General features: G+C 51.2%; 1 protein-coding gene across 8 annotated transcripts in view; it reads right to left on the reverse strand.

Moving 5' to 3' along the window:
• The window catches only part of ADARB1 (adenosine deaminase RNA specific B1), a 113,368-nt gene that overhangs the window by 55,053 nt on the left and 30,647 nt on the right, over nucleotides 1-27,668 (reverse strand). For 6 of the 8 annotated variants that reach the window (XM_061193806.1, XM_061193798.1, XM_061193803.1 and 3 more), the window contains exon 2: nucleotides 8,770-8,905. The gene's annotated coding sequence lies outside the window, so the exon portion shown is untranslated. Of the gene's footprint in view, nucleotides 1-7,280; nucleotides 7,491-8,769; nucleotides 8,906-27,668 lie in introns of all 8 variants that reach the window. The other 2 variants (XM_061193801.1, XM_061193800.1) reach the window with 2 other exon arrangements.

Genomic DNA, 27,668 nt, shown 5'->3' on the forward strand with positions numbered 1-27,668 from the left:
GCAGGTGTTGGATTTGAAAAAAAGGGGGGGAGACACTTGAATTGAAGGCCCTAAAATTAGTTCCAATAGCCTAAAGCCACCCAAAACAAGGAAGCAACCACAGATGATGGCACGCAGATGGCTCAGGTGGCCCACGATGACTAGAGGCGGCCCACGGAGGCCTAAGGTGACCCACAGATGGCTCAGGTGGCCCACGATGACTAGAGGCGGCCCACGGAGGCCTAAGGTGACCCACAGATGGCTCAGGTGGCCCACGATGACTAGAGGCGGCCCACGGAGGCCTAAGGTGACCCACAGATGGCTCAGGTGGCCCACGATGACTAGAGGCGGCCCACGGAGGCCTAAGGTGACCCACAGATGGCTCAGGTGGCCCACGATGACTAGAGGTGGCCCACGGAGGCCTAAGGTGACCCACAGAGGGCTCAGGTGGCCCACGTATGACTAAGGTGGCCCACGAACGGCTGGGGTGACCCACGGATGACAAAATAGCCCCAGATGGCTTAGGTGGCCCATGGAGTAATGCCGGCAGCAGAGGCCATCTCAAACCTGAGAGGCCTGGGCTGCGCACAGAGAGCTCTGATTCCTAGCTACAGACTGAAGGAAAGTTCGAAACAAATAGTGTCATCAAGTCTGAACGTAAATTTGAAACTGAACTGGGTATACAATTGATAGCCATGGTTTAGACAGGTATTTCTTTAAAGATTATGTTTGAACCATCCTTTAAAAACAATGTTTTCTACTACTGATTATTAAAAACAAATTAGAACATACACTTTATGAAGTATAAAGTAAATCTGGTTGGGCCCTCAAAGAAGACAGAGTGATTTTGCTCAGTCTAGAGTAGAAAATCCTCTGACCCAGTTAACCTATGTATACTTGATTCCAGGGTTGGTTTTTTTTTTAAACCGGGTATGTGTAGATGAAAGAACCAACATAAACATGCATATGTACAAGCAACGTACAAAAGGACAAAAATGGTCAGATCCGACTAAAACTCAAACAAGACTGAATGGAAAAGAAAAAACTTAAAAAGAGATGAGAGGCGTCACAGCCTGGACCTGCAGGGTGGAGAGCCACAGGCACAGGACTCGTGGGTCTAAGGACCAGGGAACACACCAGAGCTGTGAGAGAACTCCCCAGAAATGAAGGTCTGAATCTGCCACCAAACGGACACCGTGTGCACCAAGAAGGTAATAAAAAGCAACGAAAACTCACATTTTTCTCAGCAATATCGCTGAAATTCATGACTAGAGAATTCGAAGGAAGTCTAGCCCAGAGCAATCTGGTTACTGAGGCGATGAAGCCGGGCCGGAGGGCGGCGACGGGATATCCCCCAGTCTGAGAGGGGGGTACGATCCCAGCTCGGGTCCCATCAAGCTGGTCAACTACAAAGGTGGGGGGCCTATAAAATCTCGAGCCCCGGTGCAGGGCAGCCCCCAGGCCTCACCTCCACAGACCCGAGGGCACAGGGGCTGGAGGGTACACCCCCACCCCAGATCTGTATCCCCAAACTGCTGAGAGGCTCCCAGGAGAGGTGGGTGCTGTCCTGGGGGGATGCTCAGAGGGACGTGTGGGGACAGGTCCCTCTCTCTACCCGGGCCCCAGAGAACCCTGCTGGCCAAAGTCTACCTTCACTCTAAAAGTCTAGCTCTCTGGTACCTTGCGGGCAGAGTCTGAGCCAGGGCTTTCAGCCCCTGGATTCCATCGCTGATCCCGGCCGCCGCCTGGCCAGACCCACCCCCCGCCCCGGGACCCCGTCCCAGCGCACATTGCTGCACAGTCAGCCTGGGGAGAGCAAGCGGCGGCAGGGACGGGACACTAGAGTGGGCGTGGGGGCCAACATGGCCGTAGGGCTGAGCAGCTGCAAGACAAGGGTTCATGGAAGAGAAATTTTAAACCTCAAATATTCACATTATTTCTTCACTTTATGTTGGCAACTCTTCACTACAGATCAAACACACATATACAAATTTGGGTTAATTTAGTCTTATTAAAATTAGCAATCTGTCACCACACATTCAGAACTTGATAGTGTAGACTATTTGGGGTTTTTTTGCTTCTGTATTTTATCTTAATTATAAAACCTATTTGAAATATTAAGCTAAAATAAGGAAACTGTAAAATTATATTACACATAAATAAGCAAAGCAATAATTTTTTAAAGACTGGAACAGATGTATGAAACTGTGCTTTCCAATTCCATAACAGGAACTCAACTTATTAGAATTAAGTTTATAAATTATTTGATAAAATTTAATTTACAAATCAGGTCACTCACTGAACTAAACCAGCTGTAAGTATCCCATACCACTGCCTCACGGGTCCTTTAAAATGGCTAAAGCAAAGCCAGTGAACAGAAACTTTTCTGCAGGAAGTTGCTATCTGGGCTCGGGGTAGGAACGCAGGACAACTGTCCTCAGGATGTGAGACAGGCTTTCTCTTGCCGTCTCAGCGTGACCTCACAATGCTACCTACCGCCTGAAGGCGTCCGCCCGGGGCTCGCGGCACGCTTGCCGTGTGGGCGCCTGATGGCGTGGGCGCCCCGTGGCCTGCCCTCACCCCTCACCGCTGCGTCCTGGTGTCCTGTGCAAAGTAGGCAATGACACAGAACGCCAACACCGGACAAGGCCACTCTGTGGTCAGGATGGATCAGGACACCAGAGTGGGCAAGAGGGAACCTTTGGGACGAAGGACACGGGGGTGGTGCTGTGCTAACTGCACACAGTCAGAGCACATCTAACTGAACACATACAAAGGGTGATTTTTATTGCATGTAAACTGTACTTCAATAAAGGCAGCTTTAAAAAAATCCCAGAAAAAAAAAAACACAAATAGTAGAAGAAAGTCATAGTCTCAATTTGAAATAAAATGGAAAATACGTAGATTTCAAGAAGAAGGAATGAATGGATTCCAAACACAGAATGAATCAGTTGGAAAATACGAGAAAGCACACGGGTCTCTCAACAGGACTGCAGAGGAAGGCTTACAGCAACTCTTGCTGCCACCAGCTGACTCATGAGGAGACCGGAGGGGGGAAGCGAGCAAACTGCCCCAAACTCAGGCTGCAGCCACGTCTCACCACCCCGCTCTACCACCCCAGGCAATGCAAGAATGCAGGAAAAAGGCAGCACTGAGCAAAAAAGATACGACCCAACTATAAAGCAAGTTAAAATGTGGCATGACTTTTGGCAATTAGTGTAGTGTCCTAAAAGAGAAATCACTTAAAAATTTTCCTTTGCACGCACAAGTGTGACGGAGGAGGAACTATCACCTGCATCTTAGCTGGCTCTGTAGTGAACACCGTTTCCTAATCATAATAACGTAAATGCCATGTACGGATTTGAAACTGAGTGAACCATGGTTACAAAACAGAAAATAAAATTTTCTGCTTTGATAACATTAAAAAAACCAGAAAACCAAACCTGACAGAAGCTGAACAGTGGAGAGTGAGGAGGAGGTGATGGGCAGGGTAGGGTAAGTGGCCAGGTACACCTGACACGGTGGGGAGCCAGGAGACGGTCCAAGGTCCAAGAAGCTGGCTAAGAATCCGCAGTTCCTAAGACAACCAGCAGGGAACATGGTTGCCAACCTGGCTGGCTGACCCAATGCTCCTCCCCAAGACCCCTTTCTCCTGCCCCCTTTTGCAGAGATGTTACAAGAGTTAAATACTCGTTTTCTCAGTCTCCTTTGTGACTACAGCTGGCCACACAACACGGTTCTGGCCAACGAGATATAAATGAAAATATGCAGAGGCTTCTGGAACGCCCCTGATGAAAACGACAGAAATGGGCTGCACTGCTTGCTCCTTCCTTCCCAGTTGTTATTGCCTTGAACATAGATGTGATGGCTGGAGCTGCAGCAGCCACACTGCAAACATGAATGGTTAGGAGAACTGCAGAGACACTGAACCAGACTCCTGATGTGGTTGTGCTCTGAGCCAACTCTAGCAAAAACCTACCCTTGCTTTACTTACGAAATAAGTAAATGAATAAATCCCCAGTTGTTTAAGATACCATAGGTCATGTTTTCTGTTACTTTCAGCCAAAAGCACTCCTAAATGACACAGGAAAAGAAGGGAAGGCAGAAGTGTAAGTGAGCTAAATCCTCCTGTATCTAAACTGAAAGTCAATAGATATTGTCCAAAATTAACAAATCAAATAATTGCAAGTGTATTATTAAGAAACAGGAAGCATGGCAGTGACTGCCATCTGCGCCAACAGCAGAGCACCCGCCCAGCCAGCCACGGAGAACGACCTTTCCAGCTCTCTTGCCATTGGTCATGGCCACGTGACGACAGTTCTACCCACTGGGATGGAAACAGAAGCGTCACGTGGCAGCTTCTGGGAACCTCCCCAAGAGACAGCACACAGGTGCCCTTTATCACACCCCCTCCAGCACCTGCCCCAACTATGGGTGGGTTCACACACAGCAGACCGAACACCAGGACAGACAGTCTGGGCCTGGACGGGCCTGTCTGCCTGGACAGGCGCTGCTGCTTCACCTTCCTCCTGGTGAAGCTCCTCACGCTGTGCCTCTGTCCCCACAGTGTGTCCCCTCACACTGGCCAATCCAGAAACACAAATATCTGCAACTCTTTAGAACAATCAGGGCTGCCTCTGGGGAGGGCGAGGACTGTGGACCGCTGCTTTCCACCAAAAGCCCTTCTAAATTACGTGACTTGTCTGACTTTGAAGACATCACTGGTAAAAACTGAAAAACAAAACCCAAGCAGGCCTGGTCTCCTCTCCCGCACCCCCATGTGCCTGCGCCCAGCCAGCCTCGGCCCTGCCCCTGCATGCCCCCTCCCACCACAGTCGCAGCTCCTCTTGGGCCCACCAGGCCGCTGGGGTCCTCTCCTGCCCCTGACCCCCTGCCCACCTCCCCATGCCATCTGCCTGGGAAATACACACCCTTCAAGACTCCCCCCGCCCCCACGAAGCCTGCGACCCCTACCGCAGGGGGGAGAACAGGCCACCTGCCTCTGGCCCCTACTTCTGTCACAGCAGCAGTAGACACCACTGTCGTCACCTGCTCACTTCCCTTCCCCCCGGCCATGTCCCCGCCCCAGTGCCCGCCTGGGCAGTGCTGCAGAGGTCTGAGTTCCACCATGATTCAAGAGACCCACCCCTTCCTCTAAGCAGCTCTGGGCTTTGCTCTTCCAGAACAGGCCCCACGGAGCTCTCATCGCCGCTGCCAGCTGCTGCCCCACAAACTTGAGGGAGTGATGGAGAGACCACATCGAATGCCCTAGCCCACGTCCAAAATGTCATCCGTAGACCGTAAGACCAGCAACGGCCCACAGCATCCTGGTAATAAGGCGGTCAGGAGACATAAGCCTTCCAGAATTCTCCATCTGCACAGGAGGGGCAGGGGTTCTCTGATAAATTCAGCATTTCGAATTTTACAGAGGGGTGACTACACAACGAATCTGTCCACAAGAGGGCACTGCTGTATTTCTGCAAGTCCCCCCATGAGGAAACAAGGAAAGAATACCAGATTTTTCCTGTATCTGTAAATGAATCTCCCATTTTTCTTTTACACATTAGTCTTAAGTATCTGGATCCATTATTTTGTATTTAGTCATGACCAGAGCACAAAACAGCTACAAGAAAATCAGCAACCTACCACTAAAAACAACAGATACTACTCTGCATCCAACGCTGCAAAGGCAATCGAATTTTTATTCACTAGAGTCACACTTTTGAGGTTAACTGTGCACTATTTTGCTTGCAGCCACCCTCGGGCAGGGGTGTGGAGAGAAGGCGTGTGAGGGTCCCTCCTGGGTCCTCTCTGCGACACCACCCCCTGGGAGAGGTCCCTACCCCTGTCCTGAGGGTCCCCCTCACGGCCGACGCTGCCTGGAGCGACAATGACTCTTCTCCGCTCCCACCAGCATCAGCGGGTGCTGTCCGTCCCACCCTGGTCCCGAGGGCCTCGGTCAGTGCCTGCCCGCAGATGCAAGGCACCTATTTGCTGGGTGAATGAAAGAGTGGGGGACGCAATACACATCTTTCTTGAACACTGCTGCAGACCCGTGACCTCACAACCAGGGGCGCTTCTTCCTGGACGCGCTTTGTGGAGCCGACGCCGATGAGTCAGTCCGGATGACACAAGGACACTTTCTCAGTGGCAGTGACTCATGCCAGAAACTCACTGAGAATCACTCTTCGTTCTCAGCCAAATTTTGTTTTATTTCACTGACCTTCAGGAACGTTTATAAACTGAAGTGTCATCTGTGTTAAATAGGTTATGTTAGCCGGTAAATCACATTAAAGGGGAAAAATGTCAAGTTTTTGCCCCCGTGTAAGGATTCAGCCCCCTGCATAAGCATTGGGTGTCCCTGCAGCGATGCCTCTCCCCACCTCGGGCGCTAGGAGCCCTGGAGCCGCTTGCACTCGCGGGGGCCCACGCCTGACGCCGCGGGGGCTCCTCCCCGGCCCACGGCTGCTCCAGCCTTCAGGACACCCTGCAGGCCTGTGAGGGCCTCGACGCCACTCTGTCCCCGACAGCCCCTCCCTGCCACATTCTCCTCTCGGCCAAGCCTTCTGTCAGTGGCCGCGGGGGGTGGCGGTGGTGGCCACGTGTGGACATGGTCTGGTCGTCGCAGGTCTGGGGCACTCTGGCACCGTGAAGGGAGAGGGAGTGTGTGGGACAGCAGGACTGTCCCAGAAACAAAGAACTGTCCTGCCTGAAGGACTAACATGCAGGCGACAAAGAGGTTCATGGTTACCCAAGACCCCTGTTTCATATATAATCACAACTTTCAACACACCCAACCATCCAGAAGTGTAACTGCCAAGCGAAAAGCAGGGAGAACTGCGTCGCGCTTCTCCAAGAGTGAATCCATGAGCTGAACCCCATTCCACTCAGGTCTACACCCTCGGTCTGTGTCACCCTCGCAGCGCCTGCGTCTCTGCATTTACAGGCGTGCGTGCACAGGGTCCTCCTGAGAGCGGCGGTGCCCGGCGTTCACATGTCAACAGAGAACTATTTCGTGGTACATTCTTAATTTCTCTTTTATTACATTTAAATACGGTTATAATTATATAAAGTGGTACCTTCTATGATTTCATTTCAGAATAAAAAGGGGAGTTAATCAATATTTGCTATAAGCAGAATGCTGGGGTTGGTGGCAGTGAGACACACCAAGGAAAAGCCTCAGCATCTGAGCAGACTCAGGGCTTCCCTGGGCCTCCCTCAAATGTGTGCAGCTGAGTAAATGCTGCAGAGGTTCCACAGCGCGACCCCCGAGATGCCCCAACCTCGGAAGATGTTCTCACCTGTAAGACACAAGACGCAACTTCAATCTTTTTAAGGAGCAAGAGAGGCAAAAGCGGCAACTGTGCCTGAAACTAAAAATACAGGCTCCCTCCAGCGTCACCGTCAGATGGCAAATGAGGCTACTGACAGGAGCGCTTCCACCAGTAGAGACTTTTTCTGGCCACTTCCATGGTTTTTTTTTTCTTTTTCAAACCACTCTGAAAAAAAGACTAATACATCAGATTATTGTTGCCAGAATTAGCTCTCATTTTATGAAACAAATACAAAATGTCTATTCTGCAACTAACATCTATCAGGAGGAGACATGATTCACGACGCTGTGGTATTTGATCATTCCCAGCCCTCCGTTCTGCTTCAGATGCCACCTTTGTCCTTGGTTATTTTTTCTATGCCTTCAAGGACAATTTACTTGTGCAAAGGAGCATAAATAACTCACTTCTCCGGTGCATGCTTACATTACATAAAAAAACACTTTCTATTTCACTTAAACAGTATAATTAATGAGGGAGTTTAGGTCTATGGCACCTTGGATGTAGGTGGCCATAAATCACACTTCACTTGCAGCATTAAAGCACGTCTCACTCTGGGATTCTCGCTGTCTCTCAATAAACTCCAGCTACAGAGACACTGATTTAAGGTCGCTAACCGAGCTGAAAGATGAGCTGGGGCTGAACATAAAACTCCACCCCTCTGGCACAAGCAGCAGTGAAAGTAACCTTGGTTTTGCCCTCCCCATGTGCAAAAAAAAAGAAAGAAAAGAAGCATCAGTCGAAGAGTAAGCAAAACCTCTTTTAAAGGTCTCCCTGGGAACCAGATGCCTGACATCTTGACGTTTACAGACACAGAAATGGCAGGTGGGGCCTTTCCAGGCGCACCTCTCCTCCCCCACCCGACCCCGTGGGCTCCACATCTGCCCCGTCCAAGGTCCCCCAGGCCCAGAGGGTGCTGTGATGTGGCAGACACTCCTCAGCCCCCACCGAGGGAGTGAACGTACACAGACCACGCTCTTGCTGCACTCAGCAGCCTCTGGCGGCCACTTCCGTATACTTCTTCCCCGTGAAAAGATCTCCTTGAAAGTTCAACGCTAGACCTTCTGCAGGCCGCAAATTAACCTCACATCTCACTACCGGGATTTTAACACTTGTCTCAACTCCTCTCAAAAGCAGACGCTGAATCATGTAACAGTCACAAAAATAAGTACTAAGGAAATTTTCTTTTAATCACCTCAAGGAAAATAATTTGCAGCAAAGGCTTTACAGCAAGTCCAGCGTGGCGTCCCCTCTGCAGGGACCGCGCCGGCCGCTGGGGGGCAGCAGAGCACCGGCCGAGAGACCGCGGGGACAGTAAAAAAAACGGTCTCTGCTGGAAGCCAGCCCATCACACGCATTTTAAACGGCAAGCCAAAGGCTTAACTAATCAGTTTACAGCAAGCCAGAGGCGCTCTTATTAGTCAAATGTTAGCAGAGATGTACAGGTGTTTGCTCTTACCTCGCACTCAACGTGTTCCTGTTTCCTCGGCCCTTCGGTGCAGGCAGGGCTGAGAAGATCTAAGTGTGGCGTCCGGTTGGCGAGCTGCCTTCAGGCCCCTCTCCAGCTCTCTGTGCCCAACCTGAAAGCCTTCCCTCTGTAACACAAGCATTCCATTACTTTGCATTAATTTAACTCAATAGTAAAGCTTTTTCACCAGTGCAGGAGCTAACTCTAATAATAAATATTGTTAATTAAAAGTCCTCTCCTTGGGAGATGATCCTGCAGGCCACACAGCACAGGCAAAAAAAAAAAAAAAAGCCCTCTCCTAATCATGTTTCACTTACTTTTACTGTACTCTTATGATTTTTAAAGCAGATACCCAATGATCAATCACGCCTTCACCATCGCGACGATAGGCAGATGCGCACGTGACACGCACCACCGGATCTCTGCTGGCGGACGTGCCAACGCAAACGAGCACCGACCCACGCGCTAAGGAGTGCGGCCCCAGGCAAAGTCCTGTATGGACCTATCTTCCGAAAAAGGGAACGTCACATGCACGGGCCTGCGCACGCGCGTGAGTGCAGACAGACCCAGAGCTGCACATTCGGCATCGTCCCTGCCCCTTCCCGCCCAGGCTCAGGAGCTGAGGCCAGCCCTGCGTCTGCACCTCCATGTTACCTCCCCGCCGACCAGCAGCACGACCGCAACACGCTAAAACACCTACAGAACCTGAACATGGGACATCTCTATTTTCTTTTCGGAAAACAAACTGATATCCAAATGACGTCTGTGCTGGGCTCCTCCCATCACCCACCCACAGCGCCACCCACCCCATCACCACCCGGCGGCCCACCTCCACGCCCGGGCGAAGACAGTAAAGGGGCGCTGCCTCGGTGCCCACTTCCGCGGCAGGTGGGAGTGGGTCGCAGCGGCCGGGACACGACACCCCGCACTCCAAGGAGAAAGAGGAAGGACCAAGTGCGAACCACGAAGGGGTGAAGTGCCATTCCAGGAGCTTCACAAAGCGAAAGTCCACAGACTAAACAGAGCAAGGAAAACACAGCAGGAGCAGCACGACGAGAGGCGCAGAGCTGCACTCGGACACACAGAGGAGTTTGTAAACTGAGACCTTTAAATACAAAGTACTGGGACGGGGTGATGGAGACTGCCATGCTCCCAGGGGGACTGCAGGGCCGTGAGGACGGGCTTCGGAGCAGGGCCCTGGGCGGACACCCTGGCTCTGCGAGCGGTGACTCGGCCTCTCCAGGTCCCCAGACAACACGCTCCAGACCCACGGCCCCCTCCAGCCATTTGGGTGACCCCAGCTGAGGTTCCGGTCACCGTGGAGCACAGACAGGCCATTCCCTCACACTCTGCCAAATCCCTGACCCACGACATCACAAGCATAACAAAACTGTGGCTGTTCTCAGCCCCCAAGTTTTGGGGTGGGTAAGTCAGACAGCAAGAGACCACCGAAATGGAACTATCTCTGCAAACCCTGACAGCACTAACATAGAGTAAGAGGGTACTAGGAACTTTATTCCAAAAATCTGGTAAACTGAGGCAAAATGAGCAAATTCCAAGAAAAATGCAACTCATCAGAGCTGACTCAGGAAGAAACAGAAAATCTGACTAAACTACCAACGTTAAAGAATTAGAATCAAGAAAGAAAAATCAGTGTACAAAGAACACTCCATGCCTAGATGGCTTCTCCAGAAAGTCCCACCCAGCGTTCAACAGGAACACATCTGTGAAGAACATGAAGAAAAAGTATGGGCCAAACTCACTCCTGAAGACAGATGTAAAAATCCTCAACAAAACGTCAGCAAACGCAATCCAACAATATTTTTAAAGGCTGATACAGCATGATCAAGTTGGATTTGTGCTGGGAACACGAAAATGCGTGCATGAAAATCAATTGACGTAATCCACCACGTTAATAAATCAAGAGGGACATAAGAGAATATACCCACGACTCCGTATGTGAAGCTCAATCACAGGCACAGCTAAGCTGGATTCTGAGGGGTGCACGCTCTGTGGTAAACTAAAAAGAACGGCAAGGACAGCGTTACTCTGAAACACAGGACAGCGGCCATATGGACAGGGAGGGAGGGGCCGTGGTCAAGGAGACGGAGACACAGTGTCTGTTTTTACCCCGGGGGGCGGCTGCACGGACGTGTCATCAGAACTACTCTCTTGCACCCGCACTCTTCTGCAGGAACCACACGGCTCACAACACAGATGCTTGAGACAACAAGCAGGCACTGAAAACAAAACACGCCTGCAGTGCCCACGGTGTCCAGGAGCATCGTCGATAATGACGGAGCCCAGCACAGCCAACCCGGGAACCACGCGGGCGAGGGGCACCGACCGCCCGCAGTCAGGCTGGGCTGCCACATCCGCGCGCGGCCCCTCAGTACCCGCGGGTCCTCTGCGTCCACAGGTCGCACAGCGCTGTAGGGCAGACTGCTGATCGAAGTCCGAGCGGTTCACACCCACGCTGTTCCAGGGCCAACTGCAGCTGCCATACAACGAACCAGATGAAGCCAGTGGCAGCGGCAACCAGCCAACCACCTGCACTAGCAAAGAGGGCTATGGTGGCAAGACCGTGAGAAAAGTCAGGAGAGGCAGCTAGAGGTTTCCTATTTCCTGCAGAAGAGAAGAAGAAAGACCCTGTGGGGAAAGGAGAGGGAGCTTGGGGAGCCGGGCTTTGGGGAGAAGAGGCCAGTTGGTGAAGCAGGGCTGAGTCAGAATCCTGCCCCGTCTCGTTTGCCTGGATGCACCATAGGAAACGGGCAGGGCACGGGACACCCTAAAACCCCCAAACGGGGTGGAGGTGGGGTGGGACACACAGAGGAGCCCCGCCAGCTGGTGGCTCCGTGGCCTCCGGCCCTGACACGTTCAGGCACCACCGCCTTCTGGAGCCTTCTCCTGGTGACTGCGCCTGGCTCGGGACACCCTCCTCTGACAGCGGCGTGACCCCAAATTAGTTAGGCTGGAGGGGTTTCTACGGCAGGTTCCAGCCGCCTCTCTGCTGACAAGAGGAGTTCAGATGCCACAGCAATGATGATAAAACAGGGGTCACGTAAGATTTAGCGCGCCTAGTACCAACTGCAAGTCCAGAACTAGTTGTATTGAGATAGATGCCTCACTCAGCACTTGATGGACTGCTGTGCCCCTGAGAATCACATTGATTAAATGAAGCAATTGCATTTCCTTTTAAAGTGATATTTATCGTTATAATTTAATGAGACTGGAAATTAGGGCTTAACTCTGCCACAAAATAAGTGCTCTCATTTTCTACCTTGTAGGTGTGTAAACCTGTTACATGAGCGTGCAGTTAAACAAAGCAGATTCTCCGATGTTTAGAGACACCGATTATTCAAGATACAAGGCTTGCTATGCTCAAGGCAAGTGAACAGGTAAACGATCACCTGAGGGATGCTGAGACAAGGAGCGCTCTTCCTCATCACTGATAGCGGCCACTGTTTTAAGTGCTTAACTAGTCCTATGAACAGGTACCCACCAAAGAAGGATGGCGAGCGGACGGGCACCGGGAAGAGAGGCTGCAGGTGGGGCCCGAGTCACGGAGCCAGGGCAGGGAGGGCACCGACGCCCCTCAGCTGAGACAGAAAGTGGGAGGAGTCTATCAAGATGCTTTTGGTGAGAGGGTGAGGGGAGGCCTCTCAGGAGAAGCTGCAGGAGAAAGAGGAGTCCAGGCTGTGTTTTCAGAAAGATCACGCTGACAGCTCTGTGGGCAAAGGCCGGAGGGTGAGGCTGGAACAGTTAGGGGACAGAGGGATTACAGAGATGGAAAACATCAGAGGTATCTCATCTCACAGGTGCCATGGGCAGGCCTTGGGAATCAGGCCTACAGTTGGAGGAATGAAACGAAGCCGGAGTGACTCCAAGGATCTTGGTTCCTTCAAAGGGGCAGAGAGGCTTTTCAATAACCAATGTGAGAAAATCAAAGGAAAACAGGAAATTTTAGAAGGTAGGTGTTTTTCAATTGTTCTGAACTATTAAAACCTCTGAAGTACATTAACTGTGGTCATTGATATGTCAGCTTCAACAAGGACAAAACATTTCCTGGCTGAGATTTCATAAGAATAAAGTCAATTCTAGTATGTGAACTACTATGGAGAGAAGTGAAAGCTTCACATGGTAAAACTGCAATGAACACTTAAATACAAGAACGTTCAAATAATCGGTACAAATCCCAAGGAAGGGGAACCGCCATTGGACAAATATCACGCAGTCAGGGCTTGATAAATGGGGGGGGAGGGGAGCACTGGCCCTCAGTTCCTCTGATACTTCTATGAAGAAAGAAATGCCCAAGGAAATGGTAGTCTAGTCCAGAGGTCTTGGTTTGATTTAATCTTTTTTTAAAGTTTATTTATTTTTGGCTGCGTTGGGTCTTCGTTGCGGTGCGCGGGCTTCTCACTGCGGTGGCTTCTCTTGCTGCGGAGCACGGGCTCTAGGCATGCGGGCTTCAGTAGTTGTGGCTCGCAGGCTCAGTAGTTAGGTGCTCCGTAGCATGTGGGATCTTTCCGGACCAGGGCTCGAACCCGCGTCGCCTGCATTGGCAGGCGGATTCTTAACCATGGCGCCACCAGGGAAGCCCCTGATTTAATCTTTTTTGTATGATTTAAACTCCATTTGGAATTCCCTGGCGGGCCAGTGATTAGGACTTGGTGCGTTCACTGCCAGGGCCCGGGTTCGCATCCTGGTTGGGGAACTAAGATCCTGCAAGCCACGCAGCGCAGCCTAAATAAACAAAGTCCATTTAGGAAATGCTCCACACGGCACATTTTGTTCCATGACATCCGAGAACCACACTTGTCACTGCTCCCACGCAGGGCCCACTTCGGTCTGAGTCAACGGGACTGGGTCCAGGTCGAGAGCACTGGATCCACCTCGTCCTGAAGGCTCAACCAAACACATGTTTCTCACATGACCTTGGTACCTCCCAATAGGGCCTCAATTTACCAACCTTTTATTTCCCCTGCATTTGGGGCTTAACAGACCAACCAAAATGGACTTTGTCATTTGTTCTACTTAGTGAATTAAATACATGCCAGGTTCTGAGCAAGTAAGAATAACGTACTTGCCCTCGTAAGCAAGATTCCTTTGGAATGAAGCACTGCAACAGTGTGGCTGGGTGTCTGAGTCATCACGCCGCGTGAAACAAGCCAGACCAAAAAGGGACGAGCTGCCTGACCCATCCACGTCAACTCCAGAAGGTGCAAAGGATCCACTGTGGCAGGAAGTGGGCAGGTGGGGTCGTGCTCATGACCTTCACAGGGCGGCGCTCCCACGGGCTCTCGAGACTCATCCATTTGTACACGTTACAGGGTACAGGGTACAGTGTCTGGGCACGTGGCAACTGCACCTCAGAAAAAGCTGTTTCTAAAAGAGACTACTTTGGGAGATCAGCTGGGTGCTCTGTGACCACCTAGAGGGGTGGGATGGGGAGGGTGGGAGGGAGACGCAAGAGGGAGGAGATATGGGGATATATGTATATGGATAGCTGATTCACTTTGTTATACAGCAGAAACTAACACATCATTGTAAAGCAATTATACTCCAATAAAGAGGTTAAAATAAATAAATAAATAAATAAAATAAAAAAGACTACTTTGTTCTGAATTTTAAAACCCCTCTTCCTATTTTTTGAAGTGAATTGGTAACATTACTGGAAATATTTTTATGACCTGAAGGAAATGTTATTTTTTCAAACTTTCAACAGTCAAATACTTCATAGGAAATTAAAGCGTGTTGCAAACATTAAAACAATTCATTAAATAGGTGGGAGACTTCTCCCTATCTCTATATATTTTATTGTTTTATGATGGTTTTTAGAGAAACCCAATGTTCCCACCAGTAGGAATGAGCCCTGTGTCTCCACAGGAAGAAAGCAGGGATGGAGTGGGGGGGAGAGAGACGGAGACAGACAAAGAGAGAGGGAGAAACACAGAGAGACACACAGAGAGAGGGACAGAGAGTCACAGAGAGAAGGGGAGAGAGGAACAGAGACAGAGGCAGGAACAGAGCGGGCGAGCAGGGCGCTGTCACCGCGGCGCCCAGAGCACAGCCTCCCCCTGCCTCTCCCGCGTTCAGGCCCAGGACGATGCTGACACACAATGAAGGCAGCACCGGCATCACCCAGCACAGAAAAGGAGCGACTCAGTCCCGGGCACAGCGGGGACTGCCTGAGTCTCCAGGACGGCAGGTGCGGCAGGTGGGGAGAGACAGGCGCTCTGAGCCCTCCCTGTCCTCGGCTCCTGTTCCCTTCAGGACAAACCAGCAAGGCCAGTGGGTGAGCAGAAGAGGGGTCTTTGCCAAGGGGAGCCCAAAGGCATGCCGGCCTAGACGCCCCCATCCCAGCCGACAAAGCACAGGACCAAGAGAAACGTGAGGAGGACCCAGAGCAGCAGGCGAGGGGGGCCTGGCCCAGAGGATGCCCGCCCGCCCCAGGGCCGCAGCCGCTGCCCGAGGATGCCAGGAAACCCACCACGACGGCCCCGCCCACCTCCCCCCAGAAACCTGGACTGGATCATGAAGAGAACAGCTGGAGAAAATGAAAAGCCCTCCAGACTGAAATGCACGAGCCAAGTACACAGAGGAGAGTGAAAGGAAGAATTAAATGCAAAGGAACACTCAGGAGGCTTCCCGTAACCGAAAGAACAAGGACCCGAGACCCGCACAGGCCAGAGCAGGTGAGGAGAGATGTTAGGGGCAGCGGCCCGGGGCAGGGGAGCGCTGAGACCAACCATACACTTCAAGGTCTAAAAATACCAATAACGTGGAAACTTCCCTAGGGACTCGCGTCCCTGGGTGACAACAGCGCCAGCTTCTACCGTCACATCCCTGCGTTACATAAACTTGGGACATCCACCAGCCAGACTTCGATCAGGTTCATGTCAAACTAACACGTTCTCAGAAGCTCTTAACTAAAATCCAAACAAATGTGATCTCTGTATTTCTTAAGTAATGTTATAATTTTAAAAGTATTCGGTCAGGTTATTTATCAAATACTGAAAATTAATATATTCTATTATCCATTGCAAGGAGATGAGCTGCCTAAATAGGAAAAAGCCTTTAATCATTTCTGATAGAAAGTTCTCAAATCTGTCTCCTTGCTCTTACATAAGATGAACTAAATATAAGTTTTTAACCAGAAAATGCCCTTTGGTTAGGGAACAGAGAGGAGAAAAGGGCAGGTCCCTAGAAGGAAAGAACCTCCCTTGGTGGGGAGACCAGCCTCCCCGGGCAAATAAAATGAAAGTAACTATTATAAACTTAGACCCCAGAGAGCAGAAGGCCCGGGGCCCGGGAGGGATGGTAAGACCCCCGCCAGTGGGAGGGGAGGGGGCAGATCCCCTTCCACGGTGAGAAAAGCCAAGACGTCTCGAACGGCACCTCGGGCCTCTGCCAGCAGCGCCACACGAGGGTCCATCTCAGAAGGAGGAGGAGGGGGTCGCGGAGAGCAGCCGGAAAGAAGAGAGGTGGGAACAGGCGGCCGTGAACCTCACAGACCCTCAGAGGAGGGAAAGGAGGCCATGCTTCCTGACTCTCCTCACAGCCGCTGTGACCTTGGCTGGAAACCCATCAAGGACACTGCAGGAATTAAAAACTACTGCCAACTTCTCTTACAAACAGAGACACAAAAACCGTAACCAAAATACAAGCAAATTCAAACCCACGCACGTATGGAAAAGAGCACATCACAACCAAGTTGGACATGTCCATACCAAGAAAGGGCGGTTGGCTGAATTTTGAAAATAAATCAATATTCCACGTCGCCAGTGACATTTCTACTCAAGAGCGCTTTCACTCGGACTCCTCAGTAACCCAAACTGGCATTTCCCTCAACGTCCATTAGTGTGATGAACTCCACTGTGGAAGAGAACTGAAAACAAGGAGAGAAGAAATAAAGAAGCTGAGAGGATGAAAAACAGTATTTCTGCCAATCATGAAAATAAAGACCAAGCACATAAAGCCCCCGCCCCCCGCTTTCTCCCCTGGGGAGGAGGAAGGGCGACAGGGCTCGGCGTCCTCGGAAGATCCCAGTGCGTCGGTCAGGAAGTTGTGAGAAGAGCCACAGGGTGAGGCGGCGGGGACAGCCAGCCGGCCATGCAGCCTCTGTCCTCTGTTTTCCACACGTGGGACGGCCTCCGCTGGGCGCCGGGTGGAGGGAGAAGGCTGCTCCACACCTGTTCCTAGAGCAGGGGTGCAGAGGGTTCCCCAAGTCTGTGGCAAGAGTGAAATTAGACACAAAACGGTGTGTCTGTGTGTCCAGGTGCATCTTCCCAGTGAAAACGGACAGGGCTTCAGTCAGACGCCCAAAGAGCCCCGGCCTGCATCCCGTTTCGGGCGAGGATCTAACCACTGGCTGTGCCTGACCCCAAACCCGGTCCTCTCTTTGGCACTGAACCAACAAAACATCAGAGCCTCTCTTTTTTCAATACTAGCTGATGGCAACCTATAAAGTGAATTATTAAGGAGCACTCAAATTTGTAATTCCTAACCCATACCTGGGGTGTCCCCGAGTTTGCAGACAGAAGTGTGGTCCCCACACCCAGCACAGGTGCCCGCAGAGGGCCACGCGCCCCACGTTCAGAAAGAACACTTCATTTTCGACGATAGCTTTAATTTACTATGGATTTCAATGGCTACTATTGTTATTTTTATCGTTATAACTTTAGCTTTGTTTTATCATTTCACATTAGTTTAATATGGGTTGTTTGTATACACAGGGATGAAAATTTTGTCAGCTTTTTGGAACGATAATTTTTCAAAAACTAAACTTACCAGTATCATAAATCAACTCCAACTTTACTGCAAAACACATGCATAGAACCCCTCCGAATTGTAGGGGTACAGTGAGGTAGAGATGTCTCATTTATTGGCAATGTGCTGACTCCTAGTATATGAAATTTAACTAACTTGCAACACACTATCAAGGTAAGTGTAACAAAATTACCCAGCTATTTTTTTTTTTTTTACCCAGCTATTTTTAAGTTTATGGGGCACTCTTACATAATACAAAATGACAAGTGAAAGTACAACACGTTTCTTAAAAGATTTATATATGCTGCTGACAAATTTACTGGAACTGGCTCATTTAATTTCTTCCCAATTCTTTGATAATGTTGAGCAATTTTTCCAGGGGAAGGAAAAAACCCCCCCGTTCAAGATGTTCAAAGGTACAGAACCTTGCCACTAACAGTGATCTAAAGACTTTTAATTGTAAATAGTGACAAAGTCCACATCTTCCTTCCTTTCTTCCCAAGGCCCTGTTGAAAGGTCAGAAGAGGTACTTTCTGGCCGTGAAGGAGCCGTAATAGTGCTGAAAAATGACAAAGGGGGCTTGCAGCCCAGGAAGCTGGGACAGGCGCTCACGGCAGAAAGCAGGTGGACCCAGGCTGACTCGCGGGAGTGGAAGGAGCCGTGAGCAAGACAGCAGGGCGGGGCTTCCCGAGAGCAAGGAGCCAAGGGCAGGAGTATGACCCCCGGGGCCACAGCTTGACAATACTCTCCAAAGACAGTCTGAGGTTTCCAAGGCGGCGGGGGTAGGGGGGGTCCAAGTATGGTCACTTGGACCTGGAAGAGAAGTGGATCAGGGCGAAGAGCAATTCTAAGTCAATTAATCAGCACTGGAGGCCACGGGCAGGGAGAGAAGGAGAGAGCAGGAGAGATCTACCTGCAAAAGAAGGAGCATCGAGCTGCCATCTGACTTCTCACCAGCAACACCAGACTCTGGAAAACACTAGAGCATACTTTCTGAGTTCCAAGGGAAAACTGTATGAACCGAGAATTCTAGACCCAGCCAAATTACCAATCAAGTATGGGAACAAATAAACCACATGTTTGAACACTGCATGCAGCAACCCAAGAAGTCTCTCAGCCATGCGTTCCATAAAGAAGTGGATTAAGCTGGGGTGAAGTGAGAGAGTAGCACTGACATACATACACTACCGAATGTAAATAGTTGGCTGGCGGGAAGCAGCAGCATAGCACAGGGAGATCGGCTCGGTGCTTTGCGATGACCTAGAGGGGTGGGATAGGGAGGATGGGAGGGAGGGGATATGGGGACATGTGTATGCATATGGCTGATTCACTCTGTTGTGCAACAGAAACTAACACAGTATTGTGAAGCAATTATACCCCAATAAAGATCTATTTAAAAAAAAAAAAGAAGTGGATTAAGGAGGTGCTCCAGCGAAACAAAAACGGAATTTAAGAAACGAATATCATGGGATGTGAGAAACCACAGCAGCTGAAGCAGCCAGAGGCAGCACCGAAGCCCGAAAAGAAATCAGGAGGCTCCGTCTGCACATCCTCTTTCCTGGGCAACGGCTTTGTGACGCAGAATTACGTTTTCTGCCTTCTCCAGTCAAGCTATTTGGCTCTGCAGTAAGATATATTTATATTATCATAATACTATATACTTTGCTTTCCTTACGTTAACATTTCTGGACTAAAGCTGTAGAAAAAGCACAGAAAGCCTAATGACAGATGAGAAACAGACTACAAATGTTTTAAGTTTTGTCAATACAAATCTAAAAATATAACCCATAAAAGCCAAGAACTAGAGAGGCACTGCTTGCTGGCTCCCCACGTGAACAGAAGCGAGACAAAGTGACAGGGGTAAAGATAAGAAGGACATGAAAGCAGAGGGAGAAGACGCACACCATCAACTGTTCACCTCTGGGGAGAGCACAGAGGAAGAGGGAACGTGTAACTTCATTCTCGCTCAAAGGCTGGGCCGCATGTAAGAAGATTAATATTTAGTTAAAAATACCTTTAAACACCTGTTAAAACACCAGAGTTCTTTTATAAATTGAGTACACTTTTATACCACGTGCAGATATCACTTCAGGTTTTTTTTTAAACAGTTAAACTGAAAGGACACCCTTATCCATCAGGGTGTATTAAACGACTGCAGTACATCTGTAGGACAGAATAATAAGCTGTCCTTGTAACAAGTGAAGTAGTTATGAGCACTATATTAGTTACATAAAATTGAATGCTTTTAAAACTACTTTTTACCGTGAAAGCAAAAAGATAAAATGTGTCAGTCCTAAGGAGAGGGAGGTACCTCTGTACTAACATGTCCATGGTGTAATGACGAAGGAATATGACAGAATGGTGCAGAGGCTAAACCAGGATTTCACAGAGAACCTCCACATATGCATCACACGTATATGGTAAGTATGTACATATATCTCAGAAATCCCATGTCTGCAACAGAAGTCCCGTGCACATCACGGAAACGCCACATACATAACAAACATCCCCCACGTCTACGATGGAAGAGCCACGCACAGCACAGAAGTCAGTGCTGACAAGCGCGGCTCAGTTGCCTCCTTCTGCATTTCTCCTGCGTGTCCCCGCCACGCACACTTTCACACGCCCGGCACGCCGGCCCGGGGGGCGAGCAGCTGTGGCGGGAAGACGCCACGGCGCTTGGAGACGACCTCCCTGGAAACTCAAAAGGGCAGCGGGCAAAGCGTCCTGGGAGAAGAACGCGGCCAGGAGCAGCGCTGCATCGAGGCCGCATCCTCTCTGCTGTGCCCCCGTCCTTAGAGGAGGAAATCCCAGAAGCATAGTGCTGTCCATTCCACGTGGGATCAAAAGAGCAGGGACAGAAAACATCTTCAGTAAAGTCCTTACTAAATGTTGTTATACCCTGAAAACAAAAATATAAACCACTTCTCCAGTTGTTGCTGTTAATTTGTGCCACATCTTGCTCCAGTGATCTAAGAGGCCCGCAGAAATACGTAGAGGAGCAACAGCCTATCAACTGTGTTTAGGGAAAAAATAAAACACATACGAAAGAAGCTCAAAGGACACAGACAAATGTTAGTAGCAACAGCTGCCGTTAGGCAATGGGATTAATGCGCCTCCTTCTTCCTAGTTTTGCATCTCTGCAAAGTACACAGAGTCCACAATGAGCATATTTTGTTTTTGAATAAAATATAAAATCTTACGTAAAAGAAACTCAGAAACGCAAGAAGTGTTCTTCAAAGACAGCAGTCGAGGCAAAGGGACAGTGGCTGCCTGAGAGCACAGACACCGGTCCCGCCAGCCCCCACCCTCGGACAAGGCCAAGTCTCAGTCTGACCCTGTTTATACGACAAAACTGGCTCAAACAAGCAGCTGTTCCTGTGCTGAACTGGGAGAAGCCTCGTCCTGGGGACACCCTCACCAGCATCTCTCCCCCCAGCATCCACCCTCACGCAAAAGGGCTGAGTCCCCACAGTAAAAATGCAGAGCACGGGTCCTCGCATAAAGAGGTGACAATGGAGAAGTCATTTAGTTAACAGATACGTATCTCCTCAGCTTTTGGCTCTGCAGAAAATGACAAAATAAATTCCCTTAATGGATAAGTCTGCGTCCCTAATACTTAGGTCAGGGGATGCCCTTGCCCTGGAGTTCAGGTGAGGCACTAGACACCCCGGACGAGGCCACGGCTCTGGGCTCAGCCCCAAGACATATGTGTTACACAAGAGCACTGCAGACCAACACTGGAGTTTCAGAGCAAATGAATCGTCCTCACCTACCAGACAAAGCTGATGACTTCTGCAAGAATCCTCGGGTTTAACTGACACAAATAAAAAAAGATGTCTCAACTCTTAAACATGTGAAGTTCAAAACCCAAGGCTTCAGGAGAAGGGGGATCGTGCTGAAGTCAAAGGCGCGCAGGCACAGCAAGTCAGCACCCTCATAACAACGGAACTCAGAAAACGCACACGTGGGAACGCCCACCGCCCAACCGTGAGCTCCAGCGAGGGCGCCGCTGCTACTCCGTTTTCACACTCGGTAACGGGCCCACCTGTCACTCACTCCGTGACCAGCCAGAGGACGAGAGCGGACCACCTCCCCCCCTGAGCACCAACACATGAGATCGAGTATCCAAAAACATGTATTTTTGCATTTCTGGGATGAAGAAATGGAACTCAGTTCAAAATGTTGTTTGTCACCAGATGGCCGGTCACTTTACTTTTCTCCTGAGCCTGCACAGCTGGGTAAGTGACCTGGGAGCTGGAAGAAGCAAACCTCCCAAAGATCCTGCTTTGCTGTGGCTGGACCCTCTCTCCAGCGAGCCAGCACAGGGCCTCTGTGCAGATCGGTGTGACCCGCGTGCCGGGTTAGGAACTGGCATCGTGCCTGCTGGAAAATCTAGCTCCCCAGGCCTAGAGGCTCCAGGCTCTCCCTCCTGGATGCCCACCTCCTGGGGATGCACAGGGAGTGAATACAACAATCCAGGCAGAGGACTCCGCAGGGTTCACGCACTGCGGACGGAGTCGGGGACGAGGATGACCAGGTGAGGACGGAAACTACCTGTTAATAAACCCCGATATGCTCGTAATCTACAAAAATTAAGCGATGTTGAATAGTTTTAATATATGATTCAGTACAATCAAACCCCAAAATAATGTTCCGCTCAAGTACTACCTCCTCCGTGAAGACCCGGCAACTGCGAAGCCCTCCTGCCGCCCAGAGGCCCCTCTGCCCCACGAGGGTGGAAGGCCTCCCCGCTCCAAGCCCCTGAGACGCATCCTGGGGTGATCTGTGGTCTCATGGGAGAGCATGCCACATGGATCTCCAACACCTGCCGTACCTGGTGAACCCTGCCTGCCTCCCGTTCCGATCCGTGTTTTATCTGTGTGCCATCTAACAGGCCGGAGCCTTTGAGGGCAGGAACCAAGAAAACCTCCAGGTTTTCTCAGGCCCAAGCCACTGCCTAGTAAGAATGTGCTCAGTATTTTTTACTGAGTGTGGTAACCTCTGATTGATACACAGGCGATGTCTACTAATCCTGGGATTCATTAAAAGAAAACTTTATGCCACTAACCGTGTTAGATCACATGGTTTTCCTCAATTTATAAAAGAATTCTGGTGCTTTAACAGGTGTTTAAAAGTATTTTTAACTAAATATTAATCTTCATACATGTGATATGTATATATGACTAATCTTAACAGTAAAGATTAAGCTCACAAAAGTAAAAGCCAATTGTGACTTCCAACTTGAAATCTTTGAGAAAGTTATAACGTGGCTAAGCTAAACTGACCTTTGCACTTGTCAAGGAAGGGCTGACTGGGATATAACTGTGTCAGTCGTAAGGAGTTATTTCAACAGTGGCTAATATTAAAGAACTCTCAGTAGTTCAGAGGCACCTCCAGGCAGGACCCTCTGAGGTGTCACCCACGGACCATGTTTCAGACACTCCGTTAGATAAATTCCACTGTCCCAGGCCATTTCCTGGTAGTTTTAAGAGAGGAAGTTCTCCAAGCACTTCCTTTCAGTGCCCATCAAAAGTAAACAAGAGGAGTTGAGGGCAAGGTGAACAATTAACATCTCATAAAATATTTTAAAATTTTATTTGCACATCTTGTCCCCCCAAATAGCCCTGGGAAGCATTCAAGCGAGGCGAGTAGATTTCCCTCTTCACGGATGTAAACTACGCAGAGTCCAAGGGCGTGCGGCACTCAGACACCCCGGCCTCCAGCCCCGGTGACCTTCCCACGGCCCCTCTGGCCCCCACGACTCCAGTGCACCCTTCATCCTCCGGCAACCCCCTCGGCCTTGCTCTGGGATCTGACCCCATCTGCCCAGGACGCCCACTCCCCATGCCATCTTCCAGGAGTTACGAACCGCAGGTGTCCCCGTTCTGGCAGTCACTGCCCAGTCACCATTCTTAACGCAAGGCCCCGTCCCCAGCCGGGAGGTGAGAGGGAGGTCTGCAGACGCCTGCCGGCTGCTCCTCGCTCCCACCTCACCCAGAAAGATGGGCCACGAGGGGGCCGTGTCTCGCTGCGCAGCTCCGCACGATGACCAGGGAGAGCGGCTCCCCTCCCCGCAGGCGTCCCGGCAGGTCCCGGGCCACCCAAAGCCTCCACGTGGCTCCTGGGCACCTGCCTCACTTACGGTAAAGTGATGACCTGCTTACGCCTTTGAAAAACTAAATAAAACAGGCAACTCCGCAAAAGACACCCAAGACAGAACTGGAAAATGATGAGCCAATTTCTACAACTTCCACAGGAAAAAAAGTGGTTTTTGTTTTTTAGAGCAAAGGGGAAGGTGTGCCACGAGCGGTGTCGGAGCACTGCCCCTCTCCACCACCTCCCCGGGCACACACACCTAGCGGAGCAGGAAAGTGTAACAAGGCGGGAACAGGAGAGAAGCCAGGCCCGGGGAGCGTGGGGACAGGAGAGCCGCCCGGGGCCGCGGGTCAGCACGTCCACCGCCCTCAGAACAGCCACAGCAGTTTTACTCGCAACTGTCCCCAGATGCCTGACGATCCATCGTCAGTAGAATGATGGTCAAATGGTGGAATGTTACACATGGCAATAAACTCCAACAGCACAGGGAGCCTCACATATAACGCTGAACAGAAGGAAACAGACACAAAAATGCGTGCTTTGATTGCATTTGTATAAAACAAGCAAGCAAGGAAGCGGACCTACAGCCCAGAGCCGCGGCAGATGCACCCACAGGGGGCCTGGGGGCTCCACCTGGGGCAGGGCTGCCTGAGGCGGGGGGCCGGGGGAGGCTGCGGGTGGCAGGGCTCCGTTTCCAGTGCTCAGGGTCTTGGCCTGGGTGGAAGTCTGCTCTGTGATAACACCCTGAGCTGCGTATCCATGGCCTGTGCACGTTCCCGTGTGCGATGCTTCTCAACAATAGTTCAAACACAAATGATTTTAAAAGTCACTGCTGATGAGGTGGAAGAGGAAGGAGAGTGAGAGCACAAAGGCTCCTGAGGAGACGGGAGCGCCCTCATCTCACACGAGAGTGCGGACAGCAGGCGGAGAGCGGAGGTGTCAGCAGGGCACGGCGGGTGTCCTCCGGGACAGAGAGGGACAGAGACGCGTGCCTTGCTTCTGTGAAGCAGGACAGGAATCTTTGTTTTCATAACACATACCATGAGATTCAACGTGTTTGTTTATTACCTTTTTTTAAAAATGGTCAAAATTTTGTCACCTATTCAAAATAAAATGAATCCTGACAGCAACTGTAAATAGAAATATCAAAGGTGCAATAAATGCTAGCAACTCCTTGACTGTTAGAATTTCCAAAGGGATGGCTGAGTGCTTAAATAGATTAGGATGACCCCTCAAAGTGCTATAGGTGAGGACTTGAATTAAAATAGATTCTTGCCAGTGACAAATATTTAGTTCAATTCCTGAAGAACAAATAAATAAAAACCAAATAGTAAACAAATCCCACGCACTCTTGCCTCATTTGGCTCTTTGACAAAATGGTCCTCACGAGCAGCCACCCCATGTCCCTCTGTCTTGGAAACCTGCCGGACTGTGTGGAAAACACAAGCGCTACTCGGGATGCAAGTGTGCTGTTTTCCAATTTACTGAAAAAAGAATTAATAATTACTTCATAAAGTAAACAGATCGACATTTTAAAGTTTGTTTCCTGAACGGAAAATGCACACGTCACCCTGAGGTTAATTCCACCACTTTCAGAGAGTCTACTGCTCAAAGTGGCTTCTCATCAAGGAAGAAAATCACGCAGAGAAAAGAATCTCACATTTTCTTCTCAAAATCTGGAAGTGAAAAGGCCAAGTAAAAATAAATACAAAGCAAACTGACGAATTTGAGCTTCTTTTCTCCCTGCACTAGCTAATAGAGCAGAAAGCTAGAGTTGGAAAGAAAAGCGTCTGAGCTTTTTGGAGAAAGGCTGAGGATATAAATACACGCTCACATCTGACTCCGGGCTGGGTCGTGAGCCTCGCGTTTCCACTGCGCATCTCGAAGGAGAAACTCCTCACTGTGTGGCTGGCGAGCAGCTCTGGAATGATCTGCTATAGGACTCTCAAGGAAACCTCAGGAGTAAATTGACTATTTTTGCTGAAACTCAGATTGCGTCGGCTTTTCTATACTTACAGCCGAAAGCACACTAAGAGCTACAGCAAAACACTGGTCTGAACAGCAAACCTGGAAACAAGCAAAAGGCGCACGATTGGGTTAAAATACTGTGGCCACCTCCGCACTCTTCAACAACCGGAGGGCCCAGTCCCAGGAGGCCAGGTGCTAGGAGGGTGCTAGGAAGGAGCACAAACCGGCACCCAGAGGGAGGGGCGAGGAGGAACACCACCCACCCGGCCAAGAGAGCGGCTCATGACACGGAAACAGCGCTCGACAGGCCAGCGGTGCCACCGTCCTCACGTGTGAGCGTGCTCGGATATACACACACGCGGTCAGGCGTGGCTGTGCAGACAGTGACACACACGTGAGCCCGGGGCCCAGACTCTGCCCCGGAGCCGTGCCCCCGGCAGCCGCTTAGTCCCCCTCAGCTCCCTGATCTGTGATGAGAGCAGAGCAGCCGCGCCACGTGTGCCCCACGGCCGTGCACACGCCAGCCGGGTCTCGGGTACAAGGCAGGCCCGTCCGTGAGCCCACGTGAGCCCGCGAGGAGGCACCGCCCCAGAAGGTCACTGCGGTCTCCTCGGGGTGGCAAGATGACTTCTTTTGTTTTCTTCTGCTCGTCTCTATGGTCTGGATTTTCTACAGCGAAGCACAGGATTCTCACAGGAGAAAAAGCCTGTGGGTGATGGGGGCAACGCCCCACAGGAGAGGGAGGCTGAGCAGCCAGGCCCGCCACTGCGCCCGGGACCTACGTGCCAGGCTCTGCGCCTCCACCCCCGCCAGCTGCCGCCTGCTGCCTCCTGCTGCCCCCTGCTGCCCCCACTCCACCCCTCCCTGGCCAGTGCCAGTGCGCCTGAGCCGACCAACTTTTGTTTCTATTTAACTTAAATGTAAACAGCCACGTGTGGCTAGTGGTGCTGCTTTAAACATCCCTTTAATTCTTAGAGCCACTTGGGGAGATGGCTCCAGGGATGAGGCACCTCTTCATGATGAGGCATTTCTCTTCCCCTCCAGACGGTCCCCAAAATGAAACGAAGCTTCGGCCTGGCACATAGAGCTGGAAGATGCCAGGGATGGGAGCTTCCGACGGGCGGTGCCATGCAGCCTGTAAAGGACGGCAGGCTGCCCCGCACTGCAGCGGGGAGGACGAGGGGGACAGAGGGGGCACATGCACACCTGCCAGGCCCCTCATCTACCCAAACCACCGTTTTCTCCCCTGCAAATGCATCGTCCGGGGTCCGGGCTGGGCTGTGGCCAACAGGGGAGGGCTGAGACTGCCCGGTGCCGGGGGGGAGGAAGGGAGCAAACGTCCAGCAGCTGTCCGCGCGGCGCCACCGCAGGGTGGGCCCTGTCACCCTCTCCCACTGCTGACCCCTGGTATGGTCTCACCGCGTGGGGCGGGGAGGCTGCTGTCCCACTGCTGGAAGCTGCCCAGGGCCAAGCTGGACCCCCAGTGAGAAGCAGGCCTCAGCCCCATGGGCGGCTGGCAGGACGGACACTGCCCCCCACGTCCCCCGTACGGAGAGGGGCGCGGCTCCCGGCCTGGAAGGGGCCTTGGCCCGGGACCTGCTCTCCCCACCGCCACCGCCCACTGGGCACAGGAGGGCTGGAAGCAGCACCGATGCAGCTCAGCGTCATGGGGCCCCGCCAGACTGTGTGAAAAGGCCGTGTGTTCTTAGGTCCACACTTGGAACACAAAATCAGTTTTTAAATCAAAACAATTCGGCCTTTAACCAAAACCCAGGAGCAGAGAAGGCAGTCCACTGCCAGCAGCGGGGGTCTGCGGTGAGATGGCGGCTGGAGGGCCGGGCCTGTGGCTCGGGACGCAAGGTTCCAGCCCAGCCCGAGACGAGGTTCTGACCTGCAGACGGGCCTCTCCTCCTCTCCATCTGACTTCTTCAGGTCAAGTTCCTGAGACAGACCAACGCTCTCCGCACTGGCCACCTGAGAGGGCGGGCCCCCTAGGGTGACCCGGCTCGTGGACGGCTGGGGGGCTGCACTGCACAGACAGGGCACCGCCCTTC

The sequence above is a fragment of the Eubalaena glacialis genome, chromosome 6, assembly GCF_028564815.1.
Source record: "Eubalaena glacialis isolate mEubGla1 chromosome 6, mEubGla1.1.hap2.+ XY, whole genome shotgun sequence".
Taxonomy (NCBI): domain Eukaryota; kingdom Metazoa; phylum Chordata; class Mammalia; order Artiodactyla; family Balaenidae; genus Eubalaena; species Eubalaena glacialis.